At 37.3% G+C, this 9,879-nt stretch overlaps 1 non-coding gene across 1 annotated transcript; it reads right to left on the bottom strand.

The window, feature by feature from the left end:
* Positions 1–362: 362 nt before the first annotated feature.
* LOC122238896 lies at positions 363–470 on the bottom strand. Its single transcript, XR_006218046.1, has one exon. It is a non-coding gene; the product is annotated as a U6 spliceosomal RNA (small nuclear RNA).
* Between the last annotated feature and the right edge of the window lie 9,409 nt (positions 471–9,879).

The raw sequence follows: 9,879 nt of genomic DNA on the forward strand, positions 1-9,879 counted from the left end.
CACACTTCTTTCTAAAAGGGTAATTTCATCCAACTTCTCAGAATAAAGTTTTAAGAACCAGAAGCAAATGCCCAAACTTGAGCTTTAAGACAGAGTCATAAGTGTGATGAGTATAGGCTGGAAGTTGGATTGAGAGATTTTATAGGACGGGGGATAAGGGAGAAAGGAAAGCTGATGGGTAATTTACATGACATTTTGACAGCAGTTAACATCATTGTGCATCTATTTTCTTGAATTATTGTCTGTGTATCAGAATGGTTTGCAATAAAAATATTTAGTAAATATTTATATTGTTTATTTTAATAGTTATAGTTTTATAAGTTAGGGTAGATTATGGATGCCATCCATATCTGAAAAAACCAAATTAGTTGGTTCCCAATACTATATTTGTGTGTCATCTTCGCGCAGGGACCATGCTAATCTTCTCTGAATCATTCCAATTTTAGTATATGTGCTGCCTAAGCAAGCACTGGTTCTCAGTACTAGAAATCTGGTTCCAATGAGCTATTTGTGTGTTGAATCATGAAATCATTGTAAATTACTATTTAACCAGTGTTTATAAAGTTTAGCATCAGCACCACCTGGAGTAACTTGTCCAAAATTGAGACTCCTGCACCCTGCCACAGATGTATGAAGTCTGAATCTCTAGGAAGAGAGATCTACATTTTCAGAAGCTCTCTGAATACCTGTGAGAAACACTGTTGGAAAAGTATTATGGAAGCCAAAGTGATGAGCCCTTTCTAGTTAAAAGAATTTCTCATCTCAGTTTCATCTCATGTCCTCACTGGTGCTTGTAATTTTATCTTTATGTCTCTGTGGTACACTTCTTTTTGTTCAATCCCCTCCCTCCTTAAATCTCGAACTCCTTTTTCTTCTTATCTCCATTGTACCTACCCCAGCCTTTCCTCTTACTTTATGGAGAAGATAGAAGTCGTTGAAATCTACTATCTTTGTATTCCCATTTTAATGTATTCTCACTCTGGCTGAGAATTGGATGTGTTTCCTTCATCTGACTCTGCAACATGTTAGTGGTTGAGGTCAATTATTTTGACCTGTTTTCTCTCCTGTTTTCATTTTTCCTTGATGTACAATGTGGAATGTGGAATCTGTATAATGTGGAATCTACCATGGATCCCATAACCAAATTCAGAATTATTTACCTTGTCATAAGAGCACTTACCATATTATATCTTATCTGCCTAACAGTATCTTCTTGGTAAGAGCAGATATAAGGTCTTCACCCAAGTAGCCCCACTACCTAGAAAAGTGAACACTTACCCATAGTAGATGGTCTGTCCAGCTCTAACATTTTATAAATTTTGACTAGCTAGCAGATATCTAAATTGTAGACATCCCTAAACTTCTGATGAGAAACTTTCTGTGGTATTATATGGACCTTGGTTAGAGGCATAGCTTTACCACTGCTAAGCTATAAGACCTTGGGAAAGATGCTTAAATAGTCTGATCCTCAATTCCTTCATCTTTAAAATAGATCTTATAGATAGTCCTGACTATCCATAAGGCAAGATAAGAAGACATATATGAAATACCTAGGGCAATGTCTAACAAATGATTGTCACATATCATTGAAACTAAGATAACCATGAATTAAATGACACACACTAAATTATAACACAGTGTGTTTTTAATCACTTAGAATTTATTGTATAATCATTGTAGTGGTTAATTTTATGTGTCAACCTGACTAGACTGTAGGTTGTCCAGATATTAGGTGTATATGCTTAGCCACAGAGCCAATAGGGCAAAGCTACCATTTGCGGGATTCTGACTTTAAGTCAGTGCCAGGTTAAACAATAAAGGAATATGACGTTGTATGAGGCCAGATTTATTGATATGGGCTTCCTAAGCAGAGATTTTGCACTTAGTGTTGCCCTAGAGAAAGTTAGAACAGACTCTTAACGGTTTGGTCGGTTGGCTGAAACATGGATCAAGAAGGCCCACAGAGAGCAAATTGGAAATGCCAGATCACCTAGATTCAATGTAGAGGAAGAGATTCAGTGTTTTGTTTTGTTTTGTTCTTTTCAAAAAATATTCTTTTTAATGTCATACAACACTTCTTAGAAGATTTTACCATTTTATCCATGCTGGTTAGTTCAAGTTGCTGGCACTCATTGTATATATTTTCATGCTGGTTCTTTTGTAATATTTCTAAACATATTGTCAGATAGAACAAGTATGTCATGTGCACCATCTGACTGATGATAATTGTAAGACAACATTAAAAAACACATTCTGACATCAGAGATGTTAAAATGTGAAAAAAGTATGCATCTTAGAATTGATGAAATTTTTACAGTGTTCAATAAATATATACTATCATTGAATTAATGATGATGGTGATGATGGTAATAAAGATGATGAATGTTAGCTAGTATATGTGTCCTTGTGCCTGATAAAGTATTTATGTATCTGGGAATGTATGCCTGATAGTTGGCGAACTTAGGGAGGGGCTTAAAAACCTATGCAAAATGGACATGGAAACCAATGGTCTCATGCGTCACCTGATAAAACTTTTAGTTCCACACCTGAGAGTGAACCACCTTCCAGGATGTTAACAGTGCACTAATGCTTACTGTTCTGATGCCGTGCAAGGCAAGCATTTCAGTCCTGGCACGAACACTGAGAGCCTGAGCTTACTATCAGTTTTTCAGTTGCTTGTGGCAAAATTCTCATGGGTAAAATTCTTCAGGGAAAAAAATAAGTTTTCCAATTTTTGGAATTACAGTATTTCTGGGTTCCTTTCTTCTGAATATGTTCTTTCACATTGTATATTTACCTGTTCTTTCTTTATATTCCCTACATTGAAAAAAAATGAGTAAATAAGTAACTTCTACTCTAAAATAAAAGCGAACTGAAATGGAGTGCCCAGACCATCAAGATGAAAGCCATTTAGACCTATTCACTTTTCAGCAGCTGGTTAGCATTCCTGTACAAATATGTTGTATTTATTTTGAAGCTTGTTCAGTTAATATCATTGTTCTTCTATTTCCTACATATGAAGTACTTGTGCCAGTGAAGCTGAATCATGTATTTTCCAGATGGCAAATCTTCCTGAAGAAAGTATTGCGGTGGCAGACCTGGCCAGCAGACTCTACCAACTCTTCCTTGTGCAGCTCCACTGGGAATAAATTAGATTAGGCATGGCCTTCAGGAATGCAGTCAAGGTCAAATTTCTCCTCTAATTCTGCAAAAACAACAGTTCCGAAAAGGAGTACCCTGTGTAAATTCTGAGTTACTTTCATTGGAAGCTTTCAAATCATCTAGAGAATTTGATGTGGTTTATAGCAATCCCGAAGCGAGCTCTAATTTTTATTTTATTTCAAAATCTCTAGCAGGTTCCTAAGTTGTTTTATTGGAAGTACATCATCTTTTTTTTTCTTATTTTAAGTTTATGTATTTATTTTGAAAGAGAAAGAGAGAAAGAGAGAGAGAGAGAAAGACCACACAAGTGGGGGAGGGGAAGAGAGAAGGAGAGACAGACAGAATTCCAAGCAGGCTCACTGTGCCATCACTGCACACCCAGATTTGGGGCTCACACTGAGGAACTCAAGAGATCATGACCTGAGCCTAGAGCAAGATTCAGAGGCTTAAGTGACTGCATCACCCAGGTGCCCCTGGAAGTACATCATCTTAATGTATGTCTTAACCATTATTCCTGGCTTGGGATCATTTCCCTTTCTCTGTTTCCTTGCTATACATGTAGCCACATAGCCAGAATGAACAAGGTCTTTCTTTATTATTTGCTAGTGCAGAAATCAGGTTATGAATGTTTTATAATGTAGTTGGAACTTCTTGAATCATCACAAGAATTCAAAAATAAAAAGATTTAATTTCCCTCCTTAGATTGCCTATAATATTCACATCTGATTATTTAAAATTATTTTGTTCTGAGGCGCCTGGGTGGCTCAGTTAGGCATCTGACTTCGGCTCAGGTCATGATCTCGCAGTTCATGAGTTAGAGCCCTGTATCGGGCTCTGTGCTGACAGCTCAGAGCCCAGAGCTTGCTTCAGATTCTGTCTCCCTCTCTCTCTGCCCCTTCCCTAGTCACGCTCTCTCAATCTCTCTCTCTTTCAAAAATAAATAAACATTAATTTTTTTTAAATAAAGAAAAGAAAATTATTTTGTTCTATGAGGAAAAGAAACCAGCACAAGGAGCCAAAGCCATAGTTCTGAATAATTCCTGGCAGGTAGGCAGCTCCACTTCATGAATATGTTATATCCCAAAGGAGAATTGCAGGCCTGCTGCTTCATTCATTCACAGATTCATCGTTCATGGATTCATTCATTCATGAATTTATTCATAGATCTATAGAATTGTGAATTTATTCTTTCATTCATTCATTTTGGGAGGAGAATTTACTTTGGTAGGCCCTGAGGATGCAAAGACAAACATACTAGTTTTTGGTTCTAATGGATTTACCCTCTAATAGGGAAAGAAAGATATGCAAAAAGGAAGAGCAATGAAATATTTTATATACTACAAGAGGACAAACAGGATATCTAAGGGTGTGATGAAGAGAATAGCCAGTTCTTCCTGGGGTAGTCATAAAAAAACTGAAAAATGAGTTGCTGACTTAAAAAGTGAGTTGATGTTTCCCAATCACCTAGTCTAGGAAATACATCCCAAACTGGATTGAGGGTTCGGGTGGGAGTGAGGGTGGGGAGTGGAGGATTTGAGCAGATGCCCGAATGTATACTTCCTTACATGTTCCCAGAACTACAAACATTTTATCTGATTAATGATAAAGAATGCAGGTTTATCCTAAAACAAAGGTAGATGATGAAGTATTTTATATGCCTTTCTAAGGCATTTCTGTTGGGAAGTCTAAAGGGTTTGTTGTTTGGAATTTATAATACACACACAGCAATGGTTAGGTTCCCAGTCTCCTCAACAAAGGGCTATTTTTGTTAACCACTAAAACAGCTGAAATACAGTGAGAACAACACTTAATTCCTAAGAGCAGGGAATAAGTAATTTAGGAGTAAGAAAAGGAAAAATTTAACTTCACTATCCTTTTCAACTACCTTGCAATTTATTTTCTTTGCAAATTCCTCGGGCATCATAGGCACCCTACGTTCCTGTATCCCTATTCCTTCTTAAATCTTGACAATAGGACTTCTGATTCCATCATTCCTTTCCTCAGCTCAGGACAGACCCTTTTCAAATGTCTCATAGATGCCCTTTCACCTTCTTTTTTTACAGAGCCAAAGTACAGTCCATTCTGGTACTCCATGGATCCTTGCTGAAAGAAACCCTAAATAATACACCTCCACTTGTGCTCCAGAGTTACTTTCTGTATAAACTCCCATTCCCTGAGTGCAATCTGCTTTTAATTCCGAGCAAAAAATCAATCTGATTTCTCTAATTTCTCTAACACATTCTACATGTCCCAAAAGTATTTGTTTTTATAACTCAAATAAATTGGTGGAATTTGAAGCAATTATATTAACTTAAGGAATATATTCAGACTCTAGGATAAAACACATTTATGAAATGGCAAGCTGGCACCATTTAGGCCCGCTGGTTGTAACCTGGAGACTGCCAGTATAAGTTCCTTAAAATTGTTGCCACTTTTCAAAGCTTTTCTTTATCTAGCATTTAGAACTTTCAAATTCTCCAGGTGCCTGGGTGGCTCAGTTGGTTGAAGGTCCAACTCTTGATTTTAGCTCATGTCATGATCCCACTGAGCGTGGAGTCTGCTTGAGATTCTGTCTCTTTCCCCCTCTGCCCTACTCCCTCTCTTGCTCTCTCTAAAATATAAAAACAAAACAAAAAAACAAACAACAAAAAAAAAACCTTCAAATTCTCTAAAAGTTTGAAGGGTTTCCCACAAAATCACGTATGGCAGCAACAGTAGAAGCTGAAAAGCAGTGGGGAAGGACAGGAAAAGGAAAGAGGAAGTTATAGGGGCCTTACTGTCAATAAAGATACAATTGTCTCCAAAAGAAATAACAGTGTTTGTAAACACATTTGAATATTCTGGAACATAACCTTGGAAATTATCATGGTCCATTGAGAATACAGGAAATTGTGCATTAATCCATGCATTCATTTTTGTGTTTAACATTTTTCCTGCTTAGGTTTTAAGTGTTCATTTCCTACATAGTGGTATAAACCCTAAGATACAAATAAAGATTTTCATCAAGCTTTGAAAAGCCAAACTTCAGTGAGATGTCTTTTTTTTAAGTTTAATTATTATTTATTTTGAGAGAGAGAGAGAGAGAGAGAGAGAGAGAGATGAACACAAGCAGGGGAGCAGCAGAGAGAGAGGGAGAGAGAATCTCAAGCAGGCCCTGCACTGTCAGCGTGGCTCAAACCCATGAACCGTGACATCATGACCTGAGCCAAAATCAAGAGTCAGACGCTTAACTGAGACACCCAGGAACCCACAGTGAGATTTCTTTTAAAAAGTGATTTCTGTTTCTTGTGATTATTGCCTATTTGTGTTGTGCCTTAACATTTTACATAAATTTTAAAAATCTAATTTATGTTTCTAACAGTTCTAGAAACGTCAAAGACAGCCATTTGCTCAGAGACCTAAAATATGCTTGCAAATGAGAAATTATTTACCAACTATAGTAAATATCTACTATATAGATTACTTGCCTATAAAAAGTGCTCATTTCATTTGATTTCATTTTATTTTTAAGTCAGAAAGAAGTATCTTTTCAGGTCTTTCATAATCCACTTTATAATTTTGCTGTTTCCTTCCTTTTCTTTATCAGAGAGGGCTGTGTTAACTATGGTTAAAAATATGAGGTTCTAACCTGTCTCTTTCTTCCCATATCTAGGATTCTCAGACCATAAATTATTTTTTATAATTCAGGGCTTTGCAGATTCATATATAATGTATGAATGCAGTGAACTTCACACACTTACGATGTTGGTGTAATTAAGTAAACCAGACATAAAGTGGGAAATCTCTTTATGAAATAATATCCTTTGGAACTGCAGTAGAGCCTTTATCTTTGTGAAGTGGAAATAATTCTTCATGGATTCTGATGAGTCTGAGTAAGTCTCAGTGAACTTTTTAATCTCTTGATGTCTGCTTAGAGAGCAGCATGTTCCTACAATCTAGTCCCCATGTGGAGCTTCTCATTCTAAATAACCCACAGGTAGAGTGTTAGGAGGGACAGAATGTCCTGTACTAAGAAAGTCACTTCTTCTCACCTTTCAGCTAGCCAAGTCAATCCCAGCATGTACACTTATGTTTTTTCCAGAGTCTGAATTAAGGGATCTTGGTTTCTTGGCAAGTTCTTGGGTAGATCTAGTCAGTCTGTTCTTGACGGAATAGAAACAACTCAGCCTTTGGAGCTGAGGAACCTGGGTTTGAAAACAGACTCTGACATTTACTAGAATATTATATAACTTCAACTTAGCTTTGATAACATCATCTATAAAATATGAATGAACACAATGTCTGTCTCATGGCGTTGCCATGAGCAAAGTGGTGAGCACCATGCTTGGCTGACAATAGAGATTCGGTAAATTAGTATCATCAGTGGCGGCGGAGTGGCAGCAGTAGCAGGAGGCAGGCATAATAGTAGATAGCAGTGGTGGTCGTAGTGGTAAATGGTAGTAGTAGTAGGGGTATTGGCTACTACCAGCAGAGTAGTAGTAGTGTGGGTTGCAGAAGAGATAAAACATGGTGGGCTACTTTCTTGTGTTGGGATACGGTGGACGTCTTCTGGACAGACAAGACTACCTACAAAGAGGGGAATCCGAAATCTTTGCAGTTATTATGGATTCATGTCTCAGGGAGATGAGATTAAACAAATATCGGACTTGTCAGAGATTTGAGAAGGAAATGCGGAAAAATAACTGGTTTATGAAAATGAGAGTGGTTAGTTAGAAAATTCAGCTGAGCAGAATGGACAGCACACTCTAAGCGGGACACTTACCTGGAGTTATCTTAAATCGTGGACCTCAGCCATGAGTCCTTAGTGTTAGTAAATTTGATCTCCTAGGAGTCATGTCTGCCCTGATAGCTTTTTGACCTCCTTTAGAGAGCGAATAAAGGGACACAATAGGCATTCCTCAAGAAGTAATGAGGGTTCAGTGAATACTTCAGGTAAGACAAAATGAAGAATTCTTTTTATCTTTTTATTAAAAAATTTTAACATTTATTTATTTTTGAGAGAGGGAGAGTGACAGAGTGCAAGCAGGGGGAGGGCAGAAAAAGAGGGAGACACAGAATCAGAAGAAGGCTCCAGGCTCTTGAGCTGTCAGCACAGAGCTGGATGCAAGACTCAAACTCACGAACTGTGAGATCATGACCTGAGTCGAAGTCGGACGCTTAACCGACTGAACCACCCAGATGTCCCAACAAAATGAGGAAATCTTAAGTACTGAACTAGCCCCGATTGACACTGAGATCTCCATACTTCCCTCCTTTAAAAATGTACGTACCTCTCTCCTTTAAAAAATCCATTAGAGAAAAGTGCCTGATCTAGCTACTCTATCCTTTGCTCATTAATAAAGATAGAAAATTAGAAAACTCAACTGAATAGACTTGAGTTTAATGACACTGATAAAGACATGCCTATATAGAATGTATTCTGTTAACCAGACTGAAATAGTTGTCCAAGATTCCAAGGAGTTTGATTGGAAAGCTCAGAAAGACTGGATTATTGGTTAGTGTAATTTATTGCAAATAAGTATCTTTCTCTAGATACAATCTCTCACTTACTCTTTTTTCTTATTACACAATTATCTGTTTGGGTGTGCCTAGGTGGCTCAGTAGGTTAAGCGTCCAACTTGGGTTCAGGTCATGATCTCATGGTTAGTGGGTTCAAGCCCTGCATTGGGCCCCGGGTTGACAGCTCAGAGCCTGCAGCCTGCTTCAGATTCTGTGTCTCTCTCTGTCCGTCCCCTGCTTGCACTCTGTCTATGTCTCTCTCAAAAATAAGTAAATACTAAAGTTTTTTTAAAAAAAAAACAACAACATTATCTATCTGAACAATATCAAATAGTCAATTAAATTCGAAGCTATGCATTTTAAATATATGTGCATGTAGTATTGTAGAATACAATTCAAGCTTTTTTTGTTTGCTTTTGTTATCATTCTCTTTTTTCTAATTTGAAAAAAAACACAGAAGATGTAATTTTGTGAAATTTGTAGTCCTTACTCTTTAAGTTACCCCATCCCATATATGTTTTCATAAATCTTCCTTGTATCCTGACTCTGTCCATGAACTCATATAAACACTCATACTCACATACACAGGAACCCCTCTTCATTTATATGTCTTCATCTCTTCCTCTGTCTCTGGTGTCCTCATTCTCCATTTCTTCTTAGGTCCTCATGTGTTGAAATTATATCCATATTCTCACTTTATTTATAAATCCACTTTAATCTGATTTTGGCTGTACTATTTTTCTGTATCTACTTATACTGAGGCCACCATAGATCATTTATTCCACACATTGATGATAACTGCTATGAGGAAGGTATGATGGATGTAAAAATAAATTATATTGTTTTTGACCTCTGTGAATTTGTGGTGCGGTAAGTAAAATTGCTTTCTCCCAGGTTATCACTGACCTCTCTTCCACCACCCATGCCTGAGTTCTGTCCTTGACTTTCAAATTCTTATCCATTCAATAGACATATGTTGAGGATCCACTATAATCTTAATTTTGTTAAGCAATAGATGGATGGTATCTGTGTCTTTCTACAGTTAATCTTGCTCTTACTCATACTCTTGTTCTGAGTCTAGGCTGAGTTCCTATTTACTGTTCCCTTATCCTCTATGTTTTTTCTGAGCAGATGGTTCAGAACATGATGGGGCTGCTTGGTACTTCGTTTATGATTTCTGAGAAACATGTTTTTCACATGCCAAGAACACTAGAGCTT

Source organism: Panthera tigris, chromosome B2, assembly GCF_018350195.1.
Source record: "Panthera tigris isolate Pti1 chromosome B2, P.tigris_Pti1_mat1.1, whole genome shotgun sequence".
Classification (NCBI taxonomy): Eukaryota; Metazoa; Chordata; class Mammalia; order Carnivora; family Felidae; genus Panthera; species Panthera tigris.